Genomic DNA, 7,301 nt, shown 5'->3' on the forward strand with positions numbered 1-7,301 from the left:
AAACTGTCACTATGATTTAAGAAATATGCATTGGCGTAAGAAGAAGTAAAATATTTTGAGCAGCTAGAATTTATTTTTCTTGCTCTATTATGCCTCATTTCTACAATGAATTATTTAAGCTTTGTTTAACCATATTAGTATTTTCCTACTGAGTTCATCAGTATGACTTCATTATTATAGAAAGGTCCTTGAATTATTAAAGAGTGCCTGTGTGCATGTTTTAGGAGTAAAAGGTGAGTACATTTATGATTTCTGAGTTTTCAGTGATATGCAACAAAACGAAGCATCTGGCTAAAATGTAAATGCCATCTTTGGGAGTATTACATCATAAAGACATAAAATTTAAAGTTAATAACATTAAAATTTATTCCTAAAATTTCACTAATTAAAATAAAACAACCAAAATAAATGCATTTTGAAATTGGTATTAAAAAACAAAAGTTTATTACAGGTTTTTAGATTCTCGATATGTTGACCATGGAGCCGAGCCTTTTATAAATGTGTTAAAAACATTGAAATGCTACTGCATTTTCACATTTTTATTTCTAAATATTACCACTTTTCTGGGTAAAATTATGAAGGAAGCCTGTTAGATCTTTTTCACATTTATGTTTTCCCAGCAGGTGTTTCCCTCCATGGCATTTTACATGCTGATTTTTCTTCTGCTTCCTTTCAGTTTTAATTTTCATTTTAAAAATATGCAGGAGATTTTATGATTATATACACCCAAACCCATGCATGGGGTTTATACATGTATAAAGTATAGCTGTAATTTAATTTGGCTCATCTTTTAACATACTAAAATGAAGTACCAAAAGTAATTTTTCCCCTTGAGAGTGTTCACTATTGGACATTATTCACTTATTTTGGCATTGATAATATTATTTAAAATGTCTTTGGACCTCTTCCTTTGCAATATCCTTAACAATCTACAGAACATTTAAAAGATGTACATCTTCATGGTGGCAGTTCATCATTCTGTAAGGAAGACTGAGAAATGGAAACAAAGAATTTGTTTTTGAAATAGCAGAAAGGCATTGAGAGCCATATGTGATGAACAGGTAATTGATTGTTTTAGAGCACCCAGTTTTGGTCAAAGTCAGAGCTAGGCTATAAAGAACTAGTTGTGTGCATGGGAGAGGAAAAATGAAAATGCCGCAAGGAAAAGGAGGGGCCAAACTGACTATGATAACAATTTAAAAAGAAAAATCTGAAATGGCTTCAGCAGTTGTTCAAAAAACATAGGGCTTTTTTGAAAGCATAGCAAACATTTGGAAGTACTGGCAACCCATGAAGCACTGCCATTTTGTGATTTTCATTTATACTTCTGAGTCCATTATATCCATATTAGGATTTAAAGTGAACAGCATATAAATTAAAACTGACTCTGATGAATTCTTCCTAAGGCCCTTCTATCTACCCAGCAACAGTCTGGCCAAAAACCTTACTTCCCACCAGGTACCATTCTTTTTGGTTCTTACCAGGGAGACACTTCTTAGCTTTGTTGAGTTACTGGAAACTCTTCAGTTGCATAAATAATGCTGAATCAAGAAAATCCAGAAAAGGTGAGCTTTGGACAGAGGGAACAAAGTAAATTTAGAAGAGAAAGGAGCCTAATTTCAGAGATAGTCACCATTCTAACCAGAATTTTGGGTGGTGTTTACACCCAAGCTACCATCTGGTGAGGGATCAAAAATGACCTATTTAATAACAGCTGCTAGCATGTCGTACCTCAGGTGATTGAGTGATATATTTGGAATAGAAGATTGAGTTTTAGATTTAGGAAACCTTAGTTCAACTTAGTGTCCTTAGTTCAACTTAGTGTCCTTAGTTCAACTTTGACATTGTTATTGGTGATCATGACAAGTTACTTCAAGAAAATGGTGGTTTTCTCATTTTTTAAATGAATCATTTGAGATAGACAGATACTAGCACGTTTATTTTATAGATAAGAAAATTTTAAAACAAGGCAAAATAAACTGCCCAAGATTATATGATTTTCAGAGTGGAAATAGGATTTCAAGACACAGCTTTTGTCTCATAAGAAGCTGCTTCTTTGTGAGATAGCAGCTCAACCTTTTCCTTTGAATATGTATAAAATCATTCAATAATTGGTTGTTGTGCCAAAAAAGACTTCGCTGTCAGTGAAACTGAATAGTTTTGGAGAAAAAATGCTTTCTCAACTACACACCCATCAACCAGAGGAACCCATGCTTGGTTTTAAAGTTAAGGATAGGTCTACTTTTTATTACCCTTTTGTTTGGTTCGAATACTTCCAGTGATTTCCAGCTCAAATGTTTACTTTGTTCATCACCATAAAAAAATCCCAAAACACATAGATTATATTAAGGACAGTCTTCTAGTCATCTAGAAATCAAATACTGAAACCCTAGGGAATCTGGTTCCATTCTTAGGCTTTATGTCCCATGTTGAATCCTAACAGCAGTTGAAAGCCTACTGTGTGCAAAACATTATAGGTTGTTGATAATAATTGCAATAGCAACATTGCATGTAAAAATATTACAAAACCTCAGTGGACATCATGCACTATGGATACATATTCTACTAGAAGGAAGGATGTTTTCATATTCTCTTGCATAGACTTGCTGCTCTAGCCTATAGACAGAGATTATTTCATCTTAAAAGATAATTAAAACAGAAAAAAATTAATGGAATGTTTACAAACATCTGCAATTGCCAATATGGTTTTTTGTTTTATTTTACATTTTTTTGCCACAGGAGAGCAGAGGAAAAAACTTATCTTTCAAAAATGCTTAGTCAAGTGTCGTTGATTCTCTAAAATTTCTTCTCAAAGATGCCTGGCAAAATATCTCCAAAAGAGCTTTTAGCATTCTATAATCATGCATTCTGATTTGTTGCACTAAGGCAAAAAAGAAAATCTAGAATGACTTAGATGGTAGAACAATTTACAATATTTTATAAAATTGAGCCATATTAAGTACAGTGTTACAAGATGGTTACTATATTGTACTATTTAGTAAATACTTTCTGATATCTTATAGTATATACCATTTGGTTTAAAGATAAGTATATTTTGAATATATTAATTATAAACATAGCATTTTGCTAACTATTAAAATATTGACCCTCAGATCCTTAGTCAAGATATAACTTTTACCATATTTTTCCTTTGAGGATAAAAGAACAAACTTACATTATTATTATTAGCTTATGTAATAAAAAGAATAAAATTTTATGTAACTTTATATTAACAAGGCATTGTCACATTATAATTCAATGAGTTAGGCTTTTTTCTTTCTCCATATCCTTCTTCCTTCACCTCCTTCATTCTTCTTTGGGTAACCATATGCCCCAAGTTGCATGAGAATGTCTCAATTTATGCCTGTTGTCGTAGTGTAATTAAAAATACAACATCCTCAAGTAAACATGTGAAAACATATGTACCATCGTTAGTCATCAGTAAAATGCAAAATAAAACCAAGTTCAGATACTCACTAGAATGGCTAAAATTTATAAAACTGTCCATACCAATTGTTGACAAAGATGTAGAGAAATTTTAATTTCACCCATTTCTGTAAAGAACCTAAAATCGTGCAACCACTTTGCATAATCGACAGTTTCTCAAAAACTTAAATACAGCTACCAGTGGTAACTCAGCCATTCTACTCCTAGATATTTACATAAGAAAAATGATTACATATGTCCATACCAAAACTTTTCCATGAATGTTTATAGAAGCTTTATTTATAATAACCCAGAACTGGAAGTCCAAATGTACATCACCAGGAGAATGGATAAACAAATTATAGTATATCTATACAAAGGAATACTACTCAGAAATAAATAGGACCAAACTATGGATACACATGACATGTAAGAATCTCTAATTGTGTGAAAGAAGTCAAATGAAAAAGGACATAGTGTATAATTCTGTTTGTATAAAATTCTAGATAAGGCAAGCTATAGTGACAGAAACCAGATCAGTGGTTGCCTGGAGATAGGAAGTAGGGAATGAAAGGAGGGATTACAAATAGGCACAAGGGATGGTGAATATGTTTATCATCTTGACTGTGGCAACAGTTTCACGGGTGTATGTCAGAACTCATCAAACTGTGTGACTTAAATTTGCAGTTTATTGTATGTTGTTTATGTCTCATTCAGGCTGTTAAAATAGCGCCACCTTTCGCTTTCAAACATATCTCAGTTTAAATGTTGGTAGAAGTCTATTTCTTGATCTAAATGCTGGTTCAATAGATTTTTAAATCTGGGTGTTAATTTCATCGTTTACTCGATTTGCAAACATCCACTTAAAATATGTGCACTTTTCTATACATATATTAACTTCAACTCAACTTTCTCCTCCAAAAAGTCTAAAAGATTCCCTGAGGGGGATATGCAGAAAATGTCCCAACTAGACAATAAATTACAGGGAGACCCTATTGTTTTTCATTTTCAACTTCAGAAACAAGAAAACTAAGATGTAGAAACGACTTTCAAAAAGCCACAAAAATAGGAAATATGTCAGTGGAGACTTCAACTAGGGAATTTTTTGCTTAAAAACCAGTGTACTTTCCTGTGTTTCTTAGGTCAGTGAAAGAACTGGCCTATCTTTAATAAAGGTTTGTTATGTTAAAAACCAATCATCCTTCTGTAATCCCAGCACTTTAGGAGGCCAAGGCGGGTGGATCACTTGAGGCCAGGAGTTCAAGACTGGCCTGGCCAACATGGCAAAACCCCATCTCTACTAAAAATACAAAAAATTAGTTGGGGCATGGTGGCACATACCTGTAATCCCAGCTACTTGGGTGGCTGAGTCATGAGAATCACTTCAACCCTGGAGGCAGAGGTTGCAGTGAGCTGAGATCGCACCACTGTACTCCAGCCTGGATGACAGAATGAGACTCTACCTTAAAAAAAAAAATCCTTATTCCTTATGATCACCTCTGTACATTCATATAATTCCTGACAATTCACATCACATTCCTTCTGTGTTAAAGAATGACATTGATTTCCATAATTACAGCACATTTTGGGACACAAAGCAACTGATCCTTGTCAGTTATCGCAATGGTGGAGATACGGTCTTTGGGACAAGGAACTATAATAGGAAGTGTTTTATGGAAACAAAAGACTTCCCACTAATGGAGAGAATATAATTCTGACCGTAGAATAAAATGACCAGTAGGAGGAAATGATACATTCATTGGTATTTTGAGATACAGTAAACACAAAGAAAAACCCATGCGTCAATGGAGAGTTTTATGTATTTTGGTGGCAATACTCGGTGGAAAATCTTTTCTCTGTGGAAGATCATTGATTACCATAATAAAAAGAAAGACACAAATGAGCTTTTGATATTAAATAGTAATTTGATTTAGAAATAGACATAAAACAATGAATTGATTTTAAAGTAATAAGGCTCAAATAATTCCCACCCCAAATATTAAGTTGTATTATTAGGGTTCTTTGCATGCAGTGAACCTTCAAAGTGGTGTAGACTAATTCCAGTTCATGGCCAGTTTAGCGTAAGGAGAGGGAGGGAGAGAGTAATAAGGCAGGCAGGAAAGAAAAAGAAAACGATAGCCACAGTAGAGCAAGAGACAGCTGAGTAATGCTCTGCAGGTTTCTGAAATGTTATTCCCAGTGATCTTCAGCTGTTACTTAAGGCTTTGGGCCCCTTATACAATGTAGAAGGTTCTTTTGGTTGGCTACCCAATATCTATTTCTTTACACACAGGTGCTAAAATGCCCCTGATTTTGTTTAAGTAGCTACCCTTCTCCATGTGGCCATATATTTGAGGGAGACTGGCCTGATTCTCAGTAGATAAATCCTAATTGTTCTATGGCATTCTCACTTTACTTCCAGTCACTGTTCTAGACAGGACACATAACTCAATTCTGACCATCCAGAAATGAGAAATCTGCTGGAAGCTCCTAGAAAAGGTTCTCCCACTCTTAAGATACAAGGAAGACACCTTCCTCTTCCTCAGCTGGACATTATTGTGTCTGAATGTGATTTCCAGATTTGCTGTAGTTGCTTTCTGATCATGAGATAAGTGAGTCTATGGGAAAAGCTGATATGTTAAGGACAGAACTGAAAACTATGTCCTTGATGATGTCATTGAACCACAAAATTCTCTAATTCTAGAGTTGCTAGTAGACAACCAAGTAACCTTGAAGGACTGTTGTGAGCCTACATTTCCTATGAAATGAGAAGGATAAATTATTTCCTTGATCCATCTAAGACCCTTCAGCTCTATCATCATTCCATGGTTCTCACAATGTACAAACCATTTCACTGAAGTTACTGAATACTTCTTGTTGGCGAAAATATATAATCCAGAGAACGCAAATATCAGTGAGCTCTTAACATGAATTTGTCAGTGTAATTTCCGGGAATATGAGTTTTAAAAGTTGCCTGAGGCCATGCTGTTAAAAGATTTCTAGGCATTCTAAATATCACAAGCTAATATGTGCTTACTGTTCATATAGTGTGAAAAATAATTGGTAAGAAGCTGGAGTAAGTGCTGAGCTGCAGAGTCTAAGCTGGAACTCTCAATGTTCTTGTTATATTTATTACAATATAAAAGAAGAGATGGGCTACTCCAGGTAAGCTCACCTCACTCATTTTTCTTTCGGCCATTATGCCTTCATATTGAGGTATTTTATAAGTTAGTGATTTTCACACTACTCTGACTTTATGATTTTGAAGTTTCAGATTAAATGAGATGAAATGAATTTATTCTTTGTGCCAGGAGCTAATAGGGACTATTCTCTTTTGCTTTCAGTGGTGTTGCTGCTACTACCTAACTGTTACCTTATATCCAGTGTTTTAAAATCATTTTATCTTGGCCCGGTTTTGTTGGTGGTGTTTCAGAATTGCTGAACTTTTCAATAGTTTACTGACATTTGTTTTCAAAGCCAATAAAGGAGGGGGCTGGTTCTTGCATCAAGTGGGATTTTAAGCTAAATGATCTCCAAGGCCTCATCCCACTGTTGAGAATTCCTCAGAAGTAAACATTTTCCTCAGTGGATTATTTATTTATTTATTTATTGAGATGGCGTTTCCCTCTTGTCACCCAGGCTGGGGTGCAGTGACGCGATCTTGGCTCACTACAACCTCCATCTCCCGAGTTCAAGTGATTCTCCAGCCTCAGCCTCCCAAATACCTGGGATTACAGGTGCCTGCTACCATGCCTGGATAATTTTTGTATTTTTAGTAGAGACGGGGTTTCACCATATTGGCCAGGCTGATCTCGAACTCCTGACCTCAGGTGATCCATGTGTCTCAGCCTCCCAAACTGCTGGGATTACAGGCA

The 7,301-nt window shown here is 35.0% G+C and overlaps 1 protein-coding gene across 2 annotated transcripts in view; it reads left to right on the top strand.

Moving 5' to 3' along the window:
- Window positions 1-7,066, top strand: part of LOC110742711 — a 54,170-nt gene extending 47,104 nt beyond the window's left edge. Inside the window, exon 6 of one of the 2 annotated variants that reach the window (XM_021935297.2) lies at window positions 6,475-7,066. The gene's annotated coding sequence lies outside the window, so the exon portion shown is untranslated. The remainder of the gene's footprint in view (window positions 1-6,474) is intronic. The other variant, XM_021935293.2, reaches the window with a different exon arrangement.
- Window positions 7,067-7,301: the final 235 nt, after the last annotated feature.

Source organism: Papio anubis, chromosome 4, assembly GCF_008728515.1.
Source record: "Papio anubis isolate 15944 chromosome 4, Panubis1.0, whole genome shotgun sequence".
In the NCBI taxonomy this organism is placed as follows: Eukaryota; Metazoa; Chordata; class Mammalia; order Primates; family Cercopithecidae; genus Papio; species Papio anubis.